Raw genomic sequence first — 17759 nt, 5'->3', positions numbered from 1 at the left:
CTAGAGAAAGGACACCCATGGCTTACACAAGATGTTCCAGCGGCCATCTTATCTCTATGTTGGACCATGTAATTATTTTTGTCTGCCTCATGGCAGTGTTTGACTTCAAGAATTGTGTTTTAGGGTTCTGCCTATCTTAAGCCCAAAATAGAAAAATTCTTAATAGTTTTGATGTAGCTAAAAAGTCACTGTATGTTAATCCTGCTTAGGTCATGAAAGAAGGATGCAGATGGGAGCAGGAAGTTGTTTTTGGTAGTTTTATTTAGTTTGGGGTTTTGGGTTTTGTATGTAATAGTATGGAGATAGGGGATTTCCCTCCTGCCCCCGCTCTCCCCCCACGGAAGCCAAAAACAGTGGTGTAGTCAGTGTTACTGCGTTTATTTTTTTGGTGTTTGTGTGTGTTTGATTGTGTTGGGGGTTTTTGTTTGTTTTTAGCAACCAGAATGAATAGCAAGTTATACATTTGTACTGCTTTTTCTGTGTGGGCTGTAATATATGAAGCTAGTAACAGCAACATCTCTTCTCTGTGTGTGTGTGTTTTTAATTTCAGAGTTTATCTTTGTTCCTTCTTTTGAGAATTTTGAAGTATTTTAAAAATCACTGATCTAAAATAATGCCCCACTTTTGTTTAATAGAGACAGAAATAGCAGTGGATCTTCTTTCATAACACTTTCTTTGCTTTCGTGTATCATTAGAGGAGAAAAAGGATGAGCTGAAGAGTTGAGAAGATATTAAGGTTAGGAGGTCTTTCCTTGGGAAAGCATCAGGAGCTTTCAGATGCTGTAAACCAGGCTGAACTGAACTGATAATTTGCATAGGTAACAACAAATGATTTTATTTCTAGAAGCTTGTGCAGTTCTTGACATGGACTATGCTGCAAGCAGTGAGTAACTAGCAATTGCAGCTGCAGGAAGAAGTGTGGCTGAGTGGCTTAGGGCTGCCTGTAATAACCCTTGCATTCTATTTCTGCCTCCATTGTTAACCTTCTAGTTACCTCCTTTCTTACTCATTTTATCTGTTTAGGTTTCAAGTCCTTTGGTCCAGACACTGTCTCTTAATGTGTCTTGCTATATTTTGGAGTCTGTGGATGCCTTCAGTTGTTGCCATGTGATTATTTTCACTTTCTTTCATGCTGAGACATTAAATCTCAAGGGCTCAGTGTGTGACATGGCGTCTTGAAGACACTTGATTATTCATTCTGAAAGAAGAAAGCCAGTCATATTATCCAGGGCACGGTTTAGTGTTGCAGCTGGTCTTACGCAACAGCAGGCTGATGCCAAAAGGGGCAGTACCACTTCAGCCTGTTCTTTCCCTCTCTTGCATCAGCCTTTAGCCCCAAGGCGAGTTCAAGGTAAGTAGCTGATTCAACAAAAATACCTGACTTCCTGGCAAGGAAAGCTGCATCAGATAACTATGCTAGCCTGGCTTATCCCGTGGCTGTGAGATTACTGTATTCAACACAAGGGATGAACAGGGAGCATTCATTTTCATGCTGCTACTCATCTGGTGTAGTTGCTACCTGTTGCTGAAAGAAACAGCACCACTCTCACTGCCTACTTCCAGCCACTGATTCCATAAGAGCTGCATTTTACAACCCGATTTTGAATGTATCAAAGCAATGGCTTGCAATGGGTGTGATAGCCTAACCTCTTACCTACTGATGTTACTTGCTGCTGTTACCTGTTCTTCACTGATAGTATTTCTTTTTCTACCATTGCTTTATAATTCACTTTTCTGAAGTAGCAATATCTTTGTGATCCACCTTGCACTTTCTAGACATATTTGCGTTGCCTAAATATAACTTCTGTTTTATTCAATATTAATTTAAATTGAAGTCTATTTAATTTTGTGAATTGAGCTGACAGAAGCTGCCCTTGATGTGGTATATTCTACAGTTCTTACATTCATGATTTCCCATGTAAGTTCTGAAGAAACTTCATTCTTCTTTGAAAATGATTTCTATAATTCTAGTTGACTCTGAAGGTCATTTTTCACCACTACTCTTTCTCTTAAAAAGCTGTACACCAGATTAGATTGATTTCTTTGATCTTATTTGCATTGTGCGTCTTATGTAATAAGATCTTGTGTTGAGGGAGCTGTCTTTTCTTCCTTGCTCACCCTCAGTGTCTGTGAAATAAGAGGGAAGAGAGGGAAAGAGGAAGAGAAGTGAAATGTTAAAATGATTTTGGAAAATTAGTGACTAACTTTAATCAGAGATCTTTTACAAACAGCCCACAGGTGTTTTCAAGGACATGAATATTTCCTGTCAGTTATATGCACTGCTGAGGTCACGGAGTAAATCCTGTTAAACAAGAGGCGTAGCTCAGCTGCTCAGAATGCAGGCAGGTCTCTGAGAGCCCAGCAGCCCAAGGGGAACTCCAGCTCGGAAGCTCTCTCTGAGACTGAGCTGGCCAAGGATGCTGTTGAAACTTCACATCTGTTATTTCTTATTGCCTACTTTTCTGGCATTAGCCAATCTTCATTTTTTCCATTATAGGCAGCTGCTGGAACTAAAAAAAGAGTTTGAGCTCATTTTCAGATGTGCTAGACAGAAGAGGAGGAAAAGGTAAAACAGAGTCTTTCTGCCATATGCTACAGCATACTGATATTTCAAAAACATGGGATCTGTGTGTTGCACTCCTTAGATCTGTCTAAAGATGAGCAGATATGTTAGCTTATGCATGAAAATAATTTGTTACACATAGGGACATCATACAGTCCAGGAAAACAGATTGTTAAAAATAAGATATCAGTGAAAGAACTAGAAGAAATCTGTATAGATTGAGAGGGACTGTTTGTCAGGAATTGCCAAAACTTTCATTAAATCTTGCTTTCTACCCTGGGTTTGATGAGGGCTTCTTACACAGGAGGCAAAGCCATGCCCAGAGCTCAAATATGGAGCCAGCAACTTAATGTCCAGGTAGGCCTGTGCAACTTGAAGGAAATAGATTTTATTTTGTTTCTTGAAACAGACTTGCCCTTTTTTTCAGTCCCTCAGAGAAGTTCGTTTTGTATATCCTTCTGGCTCTCTCTGTCTTAAGCTTTTGGGGCTGTTGGATCGATTCCCAAAGCTGTTAAAAGGAAGGAGAGTGTTAGGACCTCCAAATAAGCATGCAACTGGCCTCTTTATGTCTGTTGAAATTTTTGTGTCTAAATACACAGTGGAATTCAAGCAAAAGACAACAGTATTTTTTTTTCAATAATTTATGCAGGCAGACCAAGGAAAAGGTATTTAATGGGAATAATGAATGAGTGGCCTGGGCTGCTAGGTGAGCAAATGTTACTAGCTGAATTTTTTACAAATACTAGGTAAATGCCAAAATACCAATTTCTTTGGTTTTTAAAACAGCATGAGATCAATGGAGGTGTGACTTAACCAAGGACACCTAGTGATGCATTGGCATGAATTCCTGACACCCCGACCCTGTGCTCTGATCATGCCACTGCAGTCCCGTTGAGGGGCAGTGCTCCCCTCGGCACAGTAATCGGAGCACACGGCTATGTAATGTGGAAGGACTGGTGAGCAGAGCATTAACAACAATGGAAGAATATGGTTCACATTTAAAAGAAGTGGAATAAATAGGAGGAAATGAAGTAACATGTCTGACCAAAAGGTGGATGTTTTCATATGTTATACATATCTAAGATACTTAAAATATGCCTATTATAATGTCTTTAATATCTTTATATCTTATTGTCCTAAGAAATTAGAATAGTATTCTGGTGGAATATATCTAATATTTTTGATAAAATCAAATATTGCTGTATGAAAAATATTTTAATAATACCAAATGTAGGCTGATGAGGGTTTTTTCATACACCTTTTTAAATTGTATGTTATGCAAAATAGAAATACAAACTGAGTGTTGTCTCTATTTTTGTATTTAAACTCTTTTTAGATTACAAACATGCTGCTGCTGTGGGTGTGTGTAAAACATCTGGGTAGTATTATATTATAAATAGTAAATTAATACAAACAATTGTAAGTGAGGATCTTTTGCATCTGCTAGTGCTAACTGCTGCCCGGAGTTGTGTGTGTAACATTGCAGCAAGTTGGAGGAAGAATGTATACAATTAAAACTAACATATCAGCATGAACTCCTCAGCTCAATTGTATCTTACTCCTTATTTATCTTTGTTTTTTCCACCATTCAGAAATATGTTTGAAAGCCCTATTTAATGATCTTTAATTTTGATGATGCAATTTTAACTTGCTTAGAGCATGAAGTGTACTTAAACCTCTGTCCTCTGTTGTTTTGTGTAGTTGGTAAAAGGTTGGAGTTGTCCTTCACTGGATCATTTTTAAATCCACCTCTTAGACAAATAATACAGGAAGAAAAAATATTTTCACAAAGATTCATTCGGGGGCAAAAATTTAATGAAGCTGATAATTAAGAAGTTCATAGTCTTTAAAGATTTTTTTAACTGAAGAAAATATCCTTCCCTGCAGATAACTTTTGTTGCTGTTGTTTATTGGAAAAGTTAATGCTGAGAAGAAGAAAAAGAAATTGTATGTTGGGGATTTTGAAAACATCTGCTGAAATTCAACTAGTTTTCCAGAACACATTGAGCCTATTTCTTTCTGGAAATTGGATACAGTTCATATCCCTTTCTGAAACTGTCAAATCTGTTGGGAGTATAATGATGAAGTACTGTTGTGCACATATGTCAAGAGAACATTATTTTTAATGTAAACGTTTCCTAGGTCTCCCTCCCTAGCATCCCTACCTGTTTCTCCTCTGATGTTTGGTTATCAAACAGGTTTTTGTTCCCATGTTTTTGTTGGTGACTGTTTTCCTGCCAGCTTTAAGGACTCTGCCTCAGGGACATTCATGTCATACTGATACCTGTGAGATACAGGGGGAGTGTCCTGCCTAGGCTGTAGATGGGATGTCCAAGGGAAGCAAGCAGAATTGACCAAATGCCATGACGCTTACTTGGAAAGGTGTCCTCATCCCACTGATCTTTCCTTTTTTTAATTACCAATCTGTGTGTACACCTCCTTCTTATTAAACGAAATTGATAATCAGTGTGAGTATATATAATGATGTATTTCAGTGAATTATTTGAAAAATTCATCATTTCTGTTTTAGGATAGAACTTTGTTGGCAAAAATGTTTTTTGGATCACATTTTCTTGAATTTGGAAATAACTGAGTAATGTAATTCATGATAAACAACAGTTTCCTGATGACAGGTCTCACATAGAGCTATAGGAAGTTCTATGGAAAGAAAAAAAAAAGAAAAGATGTAGCAAAACCAGAAAAAAACATATCTATATAACATAGCTGCTATGGCAGTAATTTTTTTTTTCTTTTCTTTTGGGGGGAGGGGTATTATGAAGAAAGTTTGTCTTTTATAGTCTTAATCTGTTTTCTTAATTATACACTAACAGTTTTTCCTCAGACATGTGGAGAGTGCAGGCCTGCGTAGAACTTGGCCCATGGTCTCTGTGAATGCTTATTTTAATATCTTTCTCTAGGGACTGTTGTCTGCTTACAGTAGTTTTTCTTCCCAGTGGTCTTGCGAAATGTTGCTACCTTAAGATTTGATATTTTTGATAGTGCCCATTCAAGAAATATAATTTAACAAGAATGTTAGTATAGTGAATTTTTAAGTTATACGTGGAATCTAAAAATAACAACTCAGTCTAGTACCAAGAAACATGCTTATAAATTGCATGAAATTTGCTGTTAACAATTCTAGGGTGCTGCAAAATGCAGTGTCATGCATTTTGGAATTATAGCATGATATTTCATATATAAGCAATAATAATTCAACATCTAGGACTGATTAAAGGAGGGCTAGTCTTTTTTTTTTAAGCTTAGGGTAATTTATTTAATTTTGTTTTCCTGTGCTCCGATTCCTGTATCTTGTTTTGGCTTAATGACCATTTTATAGAAATACGACTTGGAAAAGTTTAAGTATGGGTGTGCAGACTGGAAAAACTTGTCTTTAATTTCTGTTTATTCATCTCAAATACAGTTTGGATTGCTGAAACATATTCATAGGTACTTGTTTTCTAGGCTAGCAAATGGAAGAATCAGGCTTGAGAAGTGTGAGAAGAGCCTCGTGATGATGATGTAAAACAGGATTTGTTCTATTTCTGTCTCCTTAATATAACAGTATGACATTTAGTAAGCCCTTTGCCTCTCTGCTTTGGCTTTCTATCTGCAGAAATGATTGCATCATCATGACTTTTCTGTAAGTGGCTCTCAAACGTTCTTGCGTTCTTTTCCCTCCTCCTCCCCCCTCCCCCAGTAATTTTATACACTGTCCATAAATGCACTCTGGGCTGTCACAGACTACTCTGTCTCCACCTCTTCCTGAATGTGATAATTCAAAACTTATGCAAAGATTATTTGCAGGGAGAATATCAAGCTTCAGTGATGTTATCCCTTGAAGGTGCAGAATAATCTGTTCCCCTACCCTGCTGCCAAAATCCTGCCATCTGACTTTCATTGGGCTCATTGCATCCACCCTGCTGCCTGACTGGCTCTGTACACTGCTAGCTAGGTATACATTTCTTTCTATGACCTTGTTTTCGCTAGTTTGCTTGTGCAAAGATCTCTTTGGGGAGAGGAAGCGCCTCTTCCTCCCACAGCCCAGGTCCACAGCCACTGTCCTGGCCTGGCTAGCAGGGATGGATGTCCTTAGAAGGAGGAGTGCTGTCCTGCTGGTGGGGCTCTTGTATCTCAGGTCAGTTCATTATTGCGTAGAGGAAGAGGAAAAGATAAGATGAGAATGAGGGGGCATCCCCAGCCCAACCAGTTATTACTGTGTGCACAGAGAGAAAGGCAGCCAACATCCCCATGTTTGGCCCAGCTCATTTTTTGTATTCTGTCCTTGCAGGTATGTCTTTTGCTCGTCTACTAGGAAGTGCTTCAGGGAGAGGATGAGCAGTGGCAGAGGCTGGATGGAATTTCCCCTTCCCCTACTTTAGATTCTCTCTTTTATATTTCACTTTTAATAGTGAGATGGGTATTGGGACTGGAAGTGCAAAATCAGAATTTTTAACATGTTTTGTGTGGAGGTTTTCATTCCTGTCTGTCCTACATTCTGACACGCTTCAGTGGTGCCGAGTTCACTGCTGTAGCTATTACAACTTTCCTATCACTCTTGGTAATGGACCAGTACAAAGTATATACAGTGCCAGTGGGGAGGAGTGTGTTCTTGATAAATCAAGATCTTTGTGTTCCATTTTGGTTGTGCTATGGAGGAGTTCACTCTAAGCAGAGCAGAAATTAAAATGAAATGGAAAAAAAAAGCTTAGAGGAAATAGAGTAACTTTTTTAAAAAACTTTGGAGCTAGTTGAGATGATCAGCCTCATTAACCTGAAATGACGCAAAACGACATTTCACGAGATAAAGATCTAGAAAGGCTGTATAATTTAAAATCAATTTCTGAGCCCAAAGATGCGTATAGAACCTTAGCGCTATTTCGAAATGCGCCTGGATGCATAGCTCCAACTTTCACTCTTACCGAAAGCTTGTCAGGAGTCTTTAGCATTTCAGGTATTTGAGGAGCCTTAAATTTGGTTGCATTGGAGCACTTCTAATAATCTTACCTGTTGCAGCATCAAATAGCGCTACGTAATTGAGAACAACCTTCTAGCATTAAGTCTGATTCAGAACAACTGTAAAGTGTAACTGAGATGTATTGGAAGTGTTTTGCAGTCATTAGAGACAAGGAGATATATAACTGATAAATTCTTGGATGGTATTATGGAAAAAGTAATGGGAATCCAACTGTGATTGTTTAAGGAAACATATATATAGAAGAGAACAGGATTTGAGATACATAGGCCTTCTTCAATGATACTGTGGAGAAAGGAAGAGTTTTTGCATTCATTTACAAAAACCAGATACGTCTCAACTTACCTGTTAGAAATATTCCTGTTTTAAAAGTTGGCTTTGTGGAATTTCACAAAGGTTGGTGAAAATCAGAGGAGCAGAAGAAGCGGTGATAAACAGCAAACAAAACAATTATAAATGTCACTAGATAGTTCTTACAGAAACAAAGGTGGGAGCTACTAATTGCCTGGCTCTCACCAGGTAAATAAGATTTGAGTTATCCTCTCTCCCTACATTTCCCCTTAGGTGTGAGCTATTAAAGATTTCCAGCTGTGAGGCACATAATCTAGTAGGTTGTTACAAGAGCTTCTGAGGACCTTCTAGTGTAATAGTATCATTTCGGGACAGTGTTGGGCCCAGCTGCTTAGGTGGCATAAAACCATAGCAAAACATGCAGAAGAGGACATAAAGCAAAATACTTTGAAAAGTGTTCCATGAAGTCATTTTAAAACTTGGTTACAGAAAGGAAGAGAAATTAGCTGTTAGTATCAGAGATGAATCTGATGCAGGCACTCTGGAAGAAAACTGTAGTGTTTGCTTTCTTCCTCAGGCTGTGAGAAGATGTTAGGGCTTAGAGATCTTTTACAAAACTTATGATGAACTGTTAGCTTCTCTCCTTGTGCTGAATGCTGATGATATGAAAGACAACACAGCTCCTGGTCTGCAAACCACTGGGCAGATAGTTATAGGCATATGAAAATTTCTCAAATTAAAAATCATCTCTGAGTGTGTTGAGACAGGCTCATATGTAAGTGTGTGCAGAACTGGGATCAATACAGACGTGGGTATTAGTTTGTTCTATTTTCACTTTTTCTTTTGGAGGAAAAAGAATTTTTCAATTTCTGACTTAAATTCAATGAAGTATTCTCCATCAATGAAGAGCTGAATTTCCTTAACTGTTGCAATACTTTCCAAATGTTTCCCCTCTTAATACAGATCAACGAAAAACTGCCAATTCTGTCATGTGTTCTAGAGAAATTCTGTTTTTACTTATAATGAGTGATTCTGTCCATATTTGGCATGGTTGTAGTCTGTCTTCCTTTTTCCAGGATTGCTAAATTTGCTGATTCGAGATTCTTAAGCCTTTGCACCCTGCCTATGGTCATTGTTGTGCCAGAGCAGCTGATGAGCAGCTTGAGCTCAGTCCAATTGCTGAAGCAATCATTTACGGCTTGTTCTCACAGCTTCGTAACTGTATTTCAGTGAGAGTCGTTGACTAAGTTGGGGTCCATTTGATCTGTTAACTGCCCAGCTGTGGCTATATAAAATCCCCTTTCGTTGCTCCTTGCAACAACAGGTTTAATTGTTACAGGCTCATAGGAACCAATTAGATTAACAGATGGGAACCAGTTTTGTGTCTTGGTGCAAAGTCGTAATTTGAGACAACTTAGGTAAGAGCTTGCGGAAACCTAGTCGGTGAGTGTCTGGCTTTGAGAGTAGAGGTGCCATGGAAACTGCATCACTCTTCTCCCCATTTTGTCAAGGCCAGACAGGAATGTTTGTAGGAATAGCAGCCAGAGCACAACCCTGCTTATTTTAGCAAATAACTGCATATTCTAGAAGTTCATCCTTGATTGTATGTTACTGCATTCTACTGTATGGAACCCTGAAATCAATGTTTGCTAGGATCTGTTTTGTGGAGAGAGTTTACTTTAGGGTCTTTTTGGTTCTCGTTGTTAAATGACAAGTTATTTAGAATGTGGAACGTTATCAAAATATGATATGAGAGAGATCCATTAGTTCCTTTAGTTAGTCCTTTGCTGAAGCAGAGTTACTTCCTGCTGGATATAACACGAGAGTAAGTCTTAACATACTGAGCATTGGAAATGGGGCCTAATGAAGAGTGAGGGATGTTTTTTGTTTGTTGGTTTGTTTTTGTTTTTTCTTTCCTCTCATGTTCCTCTATTGAATTTAATCGTTTTGGTTATTGCTGGAATAGCAGTATACACTCTGGGCAATGCTTAGGATTTATGGAAGTTTGTATGAATATTGAACAGCAGTTTTGATTGCAGGAGTTACTTTTTGAAAACTTACAAGCAATTAAGTTCCTCTGGCAGAAACTTTAGAAGATAGATTTTGAAGTTTTATGGGTATTCAGAGAAACTGAATTTTAAAATATGTAACTATGTTTGTATTGCAAGCATTTGTGTACTTGCCTTCCCCACTTTCAGTTTAGATAATAGCAATTCTGATTCTTTTGTGACCACTTGCATCTTGAGTAGCATTTGAATGGACTTGAAGTTATACAATAGAGTAACAGGCTTTAACAATAAAGGCCTGACCAACGTGGTTTTCTAACTGATGCTGTTTATTGATTTTTAAAAGTCATTTTAGCTTGACATAACTTTTCTAGCACTAGAATATTACCTCTAATATAATCAGGAGATTTTTTTCATAGTTTCAAGACAAAAAACCACTTGCATGTAAGCTGTAAAGGTAAGAAGGGTAGGAAAGAAGAAGCTGACAAAAACGAGGGGTGTGGAGGTGAGAAGCTTTCAGAAACAGAAAAGGCATGGATGCTCTGTTCTTAGCTTTGGCTTCCTAAGGCTATCAAAGTTGATAAAGGAAAAAAACTGAGAAAATTTTGCTTCATCTGTGTTCTTCCAGTTGTTTGCCTTGTTCCAACTTATGTGGGAGAATGCTATCATTATCATAAGCTGTCTGGTAGATTAAATGTAATATTTGTATTTCTGTAAAAGGAAGACCTGGGCGTTCTCTTGTTAGTGAAAGTACACAACCAAGAAGACGTGTTGAACTTCATGTAAACAGATTTTATTGAACTGTCACTAAGAAATTGTCATTAAAAGATTAAAAACACTTTTGTAATAATTTTTTGATTTTTGTGCAACAAAATCTGATAACCAGTAATCTGGCACGTTAGTGTTGTGTTCATGCTTTGTATATGAATGCATGTATGTAAAAGGCACAAACCCTCACCACAATAATGAACTTGTAAAATGTAATTATAAGCACCGCTACTGCGGTTCCCAGATGTATGACTGAAGGAAAAAACAAAATATGACTCATGATATCACAGGAGTTGGAAATCATTTAAACTTCCTTAGTTTCAATTGATACCAGGTATAGTTGCACGTTTTTTACAGGATTATGCTTGTAGATTCACCTAACTGTTTTGCATAAGCATATTTTTGTGTTGTTACTCATGCTAATAGAAAGGAGAGTAGTATCACTGGGAACTGTACGATAGAAAATGGAACTTTACTTTCTATGCTGGGTGAAGAAATTATAAGTGTTGATTAATCCTTCAATAAGGAGCAATATTAGTTTGACTTCAAATCTATTAAAAGTAACATATCAAATAATGTGACACAGAACTTTACTGTTTAATTAGAAGCTAGTGTATTGTAAAATGTTATATATTTAATAAGAAGACCACTTTCCAAAATATGTCTATAAAACTGGGCTTTCAGTATTCTTATGATTATTTCCATTCTTGTTCATGAGAAACGAGAGAGTGGGAATAACAGGCTCTCAGAGCAAGTAGAAAATGAGTCTGCTTTCCTCTTGAGTTTACTGTGTAGATTAATTCCACATTCTGAGCTGTTTGTGTGTGTTCTAATCCAGTTTCTTAATTGGCAAAGGATGCAATGATGCAGTGTCTATTATAACGCTCCAGCTATTTATAGCATGCCTAAATCAACTAGAATTATATGAAGTTATGTCTTTTGTCAGATTTTCCAACCAGGGTGGGCTAATCCACGCAAGTTTAGACATTTTTAATATGTTGGTGATGTTCAAATTTGGAATAATCAGCACAACTGTAAGAATCATTACATGATCCACCTGGATCTAAGGCTTAAAGTGAGAAACAGCTGTGGTGTTTTCGAGAACTACTCCTGTGGTGGTGTTTATGTGCATACAATGATATTTGAACAATAAGGAAAAATACCCCTGTCTTAAGTAATGTTGGTACAGTAGGCTGGGACTCTGTCCAGAGTCCATGGAAGGTAGGTGAAAAACTCCTGTTGGTCTTGGTAAGCAGTGACTACACTCTTAAACTGGAGGAGAATATGTTGTAATAAATCTCATCCTCAAAGACTCAGAACTTCTGTTTAGCATGTTATTTGAAAAAGCATTCGGAAGGTTGTTACTAGATCATTATTAAGTAGTTTTATTTCTTTTGCTTCCTTATATTCGAGGTAATTTTTCACCAGTAGAGTCTATAAATCACAGGGTTAAAACAGGCCCAGAGAGAAATGTAACAAATATTAGCCTCAGATGTTTTAGAAATGCTTAGAGAAGAGAAGAGAAGAGATGGAGAACAGTAGATTAAAGGCTGGACCTTTTCTCATTGCCCTAATTATTTTTGGAACAGAAGCAGTGTTCTCCTCCTTGAGATGTAAGTGTATTTAGATGGAAAAATCTGGTGAACAGAGACTGCTCCAGTTCTCCTGCTTTTTAGTTCACATAGTTTGTGTAGTTTACAACTTTACAACTTCATTTTTTTAATATTGTGATTTGAAGGAGAAGAAAAAAGAGCTATTCAGGTTCTTAAATTTTATTTCTAGAAGTCATAACAGTCATATTTTGATGACATGTTCTAGAACTACTAATTCTGTTGAAGTAAAACTTTATCATTCAATCTAAAGCTATGATAACAGATTTTTTTTTTTCCCATGGAAAACTTATTTAAACAGTGATGGAATGAAGCTGGTTTGTTTGCCTAAGTGTAGTAAAGTACATACAATAGTAAAGAACAAGCAACTTTAAATGGATGTGTAAGTCATTGCAATTCTTTTTATTATTGTTCTGATCATCTTCTGATAAAGGTCTAGACTGAATGCTTTCCAGTTACTAAAGCATTTCGCAGACTTGCATATAATGGCTTACAGTTGCACAATAAGGGTTGATTGCAGCTATGTTGATAACGTACTGCCTTCATAATTTTAGCCAAATAAGGGGTGCTGTCCCAGATTAACATCATCTGTAATTCTCAAATGTTAACATCAGTATTACCTAGTGCTATTGTTATCTGTTACAGGTCAGAATTGTGTACATGTTCTTTGTAAAGGATGGTCTGAGTTGTGCCCGTTCATACCAAGGGGGAGCTCAGCTGTTGGAACAGGCTAGTCCTTTGCAGCTAACTTGTCTTTTTTAATATATAAAGGCCTAAGAGGAAAGTGTGATTTTGCAGAAGAAAAAACTTCTGTGTGATTTAGAATTCTAATTTGTTCTAGGAGTTGTGTGTGTGGCATGTTGAATACTACTACATAAAGAATAGATTCCAGCCTTCTCTTTGCTGAGTGGGAAGCCTTCCTGCAGAGGTATTCAGACGAAAACATTCAGTTTTGTTTAACTTCGGGGTTTTTTTTTCCATACTACCAATATCCTCTGGAGTTTGCGGTGTTGTTGAAACTATAAATTATGTAGCTTCTGACAGTACCATATTCCAATCTGTATTATTTCAGGATTTTGTTTACCCCTAGTTACTGCCTTTGAGTGCAGAGTTATTACATGCGGTGCTTTGTCGTTCTAAGTTTACACTTCCATGTTACAAAAAATAATTAGTGTCTTAACATTACGTTTACGTCTGAGGGGCAATATTAAATTCTTCCTCTATAAAAAGGATACTATTGTGACCTCAGTGAAACTAATAACTTTTATTCTTTAGAAGTCTAGGAAAGGAGAAGGAACAGGGAGGTGACACTTGATCTGTAAATGAAGAGTGGTTCTTCCTGGAAGTGGGTGATTAGTTCTTTATTTTTTCCCATCTCTGGATTAATAGGAAAACAGTAGATCCTTGGCAGTCTATTGTCTTAGGTTACATATCTTAAAGTTATTTCAGCTCAGATTTTAAAGATAATTTTTAACTCATAAAGGGCAGGAAATATGGAGGTGGTAGGCTGTTGGGAGGTGGCTGGGTATACTCATATAGCAACAGCTTAGAAGTTGGCCAGTGTCAAGTACCTGATGCTTATTCAGAGAAGTATAATGAACTAGAACAATTTTGAAATCTGTTTCATCAGATTTTTTTCTTATGTGCATGAGATATTGTCCAAAATAGTTTGTTTCAACTTGTCATTTACCAGCTAATGCTGCCTGATACTGAGCTGATGAAGAATTTTCCAATAACCTTTTTCAATCTGAAATTTTTCAAAATCTGCATTTTTCATAGATATGTACTACCAACTTTGACAAGAGTGGAATTTCTGGTGCAAACAAGAGACATTCATTTGTTCTAAAACAGCTAACAGGGAAGTAGCTGGTCCCAGTTTCAACTGAAAGCTCTGAATTATGGCCTTGCTCACCTGTACTAAATCAAGATCTTGAAGCTTTTTCTGTCTTCAAAGTGATTATCCTTAACTTTTGTGATGCTGGCTCTTGGAAAATAAGTTGTCTTTCTGCCTGAATAAAACTGTGAGTAATTTCCATTTCCCCTGTAGACTCTGGCTTTTAGTTTTGATGGGTAGTAGTTTTTCTTTTGTTTTGTCTTCTTCTGTTTTTTTTTTTTTTTTTTTTTTTTTTGGGGGGGGGGGGGGGGGGGGGGAGAAGGGAGATGGGTTGTCTGCCTGATTCTATTCCTGACAGATAAGTACATTGTATGTTAGTGCTAGAAATCCCTAGAAATGCTTCCATAGAACCTTCCTGCTATGTTGGTTAGAAAACTGGGTCATGTGAGTGCTTCATTACTGTGGTTAGATTTATATTACCTAATTGCAACTAGATTTCCGGAGCTTTAGAAATGTTCATTCCATTAGGAAAAGCAGTAGCTCTTTGTTTAAAGAAGAGGAAAAGTTTCTGGCAGGAATCAAGAAAGGCGATAAATACTGCCTGGATGGAATCTGTTTTGTGTATGTACATCTTCATAAAATTGTGACTGAAAAATAAAAGGCCTATATGCATATTCAGAGGTCATTGTTGCAGGTTTCTCCCTGGACTCAAGTCCTTGAATGAGACTCTGCAATCACTGAAACTGGGATTCTCTGTACAATCTGTCTTGTTTGAATTTTAGTAAAAATAGAGTAGCTGCATTCATTCATTCTTCAAGAGCAATGAGAAAATACATTGCATTGCATGTTATCAAATGCATTGATGCATTTGATAATATGAAAACCTGCCAAGTTCTTTTATAATAAAATATGGTTTAAAAATTTGGGTATGTGAATCATACATTTGAGTTTCTCTTTGTGTCTAGAGGTTTTTTTTTTTTTTTTTTTTTTTTTTTTTTTTTTTTTTTTTGATAATAAAGTAGATGCAATGGCTTGAGGTCAGCATAGGATAGAAAGGCCAGAATAATAGCTCGTGGAGCTACTGAAGAGAGCCCAGTGTAGGGCTACAAAGATGATCAGAGGGCTGGAGCATCTGCCCTATGAGGAACGGCTGCGAGAGCTGGGCCTCTTCAGCCTGGGGAAGAGAAGACTGAGGGGGCATCTTATCAATGTGTACAAGTACCTGAAGGGAGGGTGTCAAGGGGATGAGGACAAACTTTTCACTTGTCCCATGTGACAGGACAAGAGGCAATGGGCAGAAGTTGAACCACAGGAAGTTCCACCTGAATGTGAGGGGGAATTTCTTCCCTGTGAGAGTGACAGGGCACTGGCACAGGTTGCCCAGGAAGGCTGTGGAATGTCCTTCTCTGGAGGTAATCAAGGCCCACCTGGATGCAACCCTGTCTACCATGCTCTAGGTGACCCTGCTGAGCGGGGAGGTTGGACTAGATGATCTCCAGAGGGCCCTCCCAACGTTAGTGATTCTATGATAATGTTGGTAGAAAGTCTGTGTTAGAGTGAATTTTCATTTAATTCTAGTGCATTGAGTTCTATATCTCATGTTGTTCAGTCAGACCTTGTCGATAATGTCTCTGATGGCATTGATGTCTCTGGCATTAATGTCAGACTATAAAAAATTGCTGTTTTGGCATACTAAGAGCATATGAGTAGAATGCTTGACTGTAGGAGGAGACGGTGAAACAGTGGTGGCTTAAGTGCTGGTGGTCAATATAAAGGGGTGACTCTTTTACATAGGAGTGGTAGTATATGGTGTGGGTCTTCCAGTTTTAGTATGCTGTAGTTATTCATGTTTATGCTAAGGCAGAAAATCTATGTTACTTATTTTACCTAGTTCCTCTGTGGATATTGGAGCTACTTGAGATGTTGGGAAAAAATTGTGCGATGTAATTAGGTAAAAAGAATTTTTAGATTGTCTCCCTCCTGTAAACTTTCTGGTTGTTCATATTAATTTTGGAGGAGACATCTGGAGGCTCTGGCTCTAAGAATGTTAAAACTCACCAGGCAACTATTAGTAAACGTACAGAGGGGAACATCTGCAGCAACCATGGGATCACTTTCTGTCTCTCTCTTCAAGACATAGATTCTATGACAACTTCACTTACTAACTATCTATTATAACTTTGATGTAGAAGAGAAACAGATGTAAGATATGATCCTTCTGAGTTATTAGTGGGTATTACAAAGCAATGGAGATACAAGTGGCTTAGCAGCTGTTTTCAGTTAGCCATGACTTTTTGTGTAATTTGATGGTGATGCTTTAATCCAGAGAGGGAAGCGTATGGGTTACTCTTCCACTAATAGAAATGTAAATATTTGGACAGAAAAGAAATGATTATGCAGAGCATTATTCTGTGAGTGTAGTTTCCAAACACAGAATCATGATGATCTTTTTTTAATGAAATTGTTTTTGTAAGGTTAGGTCTCACAACTGGATGAGCTATCTACATTGTCTTTTTCCTAATAATATGGAAATACCTTTTTGCTTCATTATTTCATCCACTTGCATACTTTTGCATTCCATGCTCTCTCCCATCTCCAAATAAAGCATAGAATGTTTTCTCCATTTCTGTGTTTTTTTTTTTTTTTTTTTCCCTCATTAGCTTGTCATCATTTTCCTTTATTCTTCTAATGCCAATCAAACTGGAATCATTTGCTATTTTTATCCGTAGCTAAATGTTGTGGCCCTCAACAGTGAAGGGGAAGGATGACCATCAAGACAGGGAAGCTGAGAGACAGGGCTTGTTTCTTCAGTGGCTTCAGCCTGAGACACTGACATGATGAATTTTGTAAAAGATCAGGCAGCAGAAGTTCAAAGGAAAAGGTGCATGATGACAAAAAACTGACATATTTGCTTAAAGGACATTGATAGATTGAAAAAGTTTAATACAGTTTTCAAAATGTTCATGCAGATCTTTTTGAGAGAAGAGATCTTATATCTGAAGTTTGTTTCTTTCTAAGGTTGTGTTACAGTGCAGATAGGCAAATAAGTTAAATATCTGTCAGACAAAGCAGTAAGAGCCTCCACTGGCAAAACCTTAACTGCTTGTCTTGTCTTGATGCCACAGATGTCTAGATTATGATATTCCTGGTTGACTGGCATTAAGGGCAGCCCTTCAGAAGAGTATGATGACTTGTAGTTTGTGTTTGCGGTACCTGTGATCTTGACCTTCATTCTTCCATTTTATTTATCTGTTAAAATTTTTTAATACTAGCTGTTGAAGGAAGAGATTTGAAGTTTTGATGAATGTGTCAAAATATTTCCTATTCTGAGAACTCAGTTGTCTTTAAATGCAACTTTCAACAACTCAAAAACGTAAGGAAAATTTAAATTAACTTCGCATTCTTCCTACTTAAAAAAGAAATTTTCAGGCATCGGGGTTTTTTTGTAAGTTTTTTTTTAATCTTTTTCTTCCCAGTTGTATCTCTATAGAACAAAGCTATGTAGACAATGTAGACAGATATCAAAGAATATGGATTAAAATGACAATGAAATGGAGCAGGAAAATCAACTCAGCCCACCACTATAGTTCTTTTTTTTCCTTTTTTTAAAGAAAGCTGCCAACAAAGAAGTGAACGAATACCATTAAGAGATTGTTTTTCACTTCATGTTAAAAATAGCATGTTCATGTGCTTTTCAAAGTATTGTAAGATTTTT

The 17759-nt window shown here is 37.3% G+C and overlaps 1 protein-coding gene across 6 annotated transcripts in view; it reads left to right on the top strand.

Moving 5' to 3' along the window:
* LHFPL2 (LHFPL tetraspan subfamily member 2) overlaps positions 1-17759 on the top strand; it is a 127498-nt gene that overhangs the window by 64470 nt on the left and 45269 nt on the right. The window contains exon 1 of one of the 6 annotated variants that reach the window (XM_062600318.1): positions 14027-14231. The exons of the other annotated variants lie outside the window; for them this stretch is intronic. The gene's annotated coding sequence lies outside the window, so the exon portion shown is untranslated. Of the gene's footprint in view, positions 1-14026; positions 14232-17759 lie in introns of those variants that run through there. 6 annotated transcript variants of the gene reach the window in all.

This window comes from Rhea pennata, chromosome Z (assembly GCF_028389875.1).
Source record: "Rhea pennata isolate bPtePen1 chromosome Z, bPtePen1.pri, whole genome shotgun sequence".
Taxonomy (NCBI): Eukaryota; Metazoa; Chordata; class Aves; order Rheiformes; family Rheidae; genus Rhea; species Rhea pennata.
The sequence above is the reverse complement of the archived record's forward strand: the minus strand, read 5'-3'. Positions and strand labels throughout refer to the sequence as shown.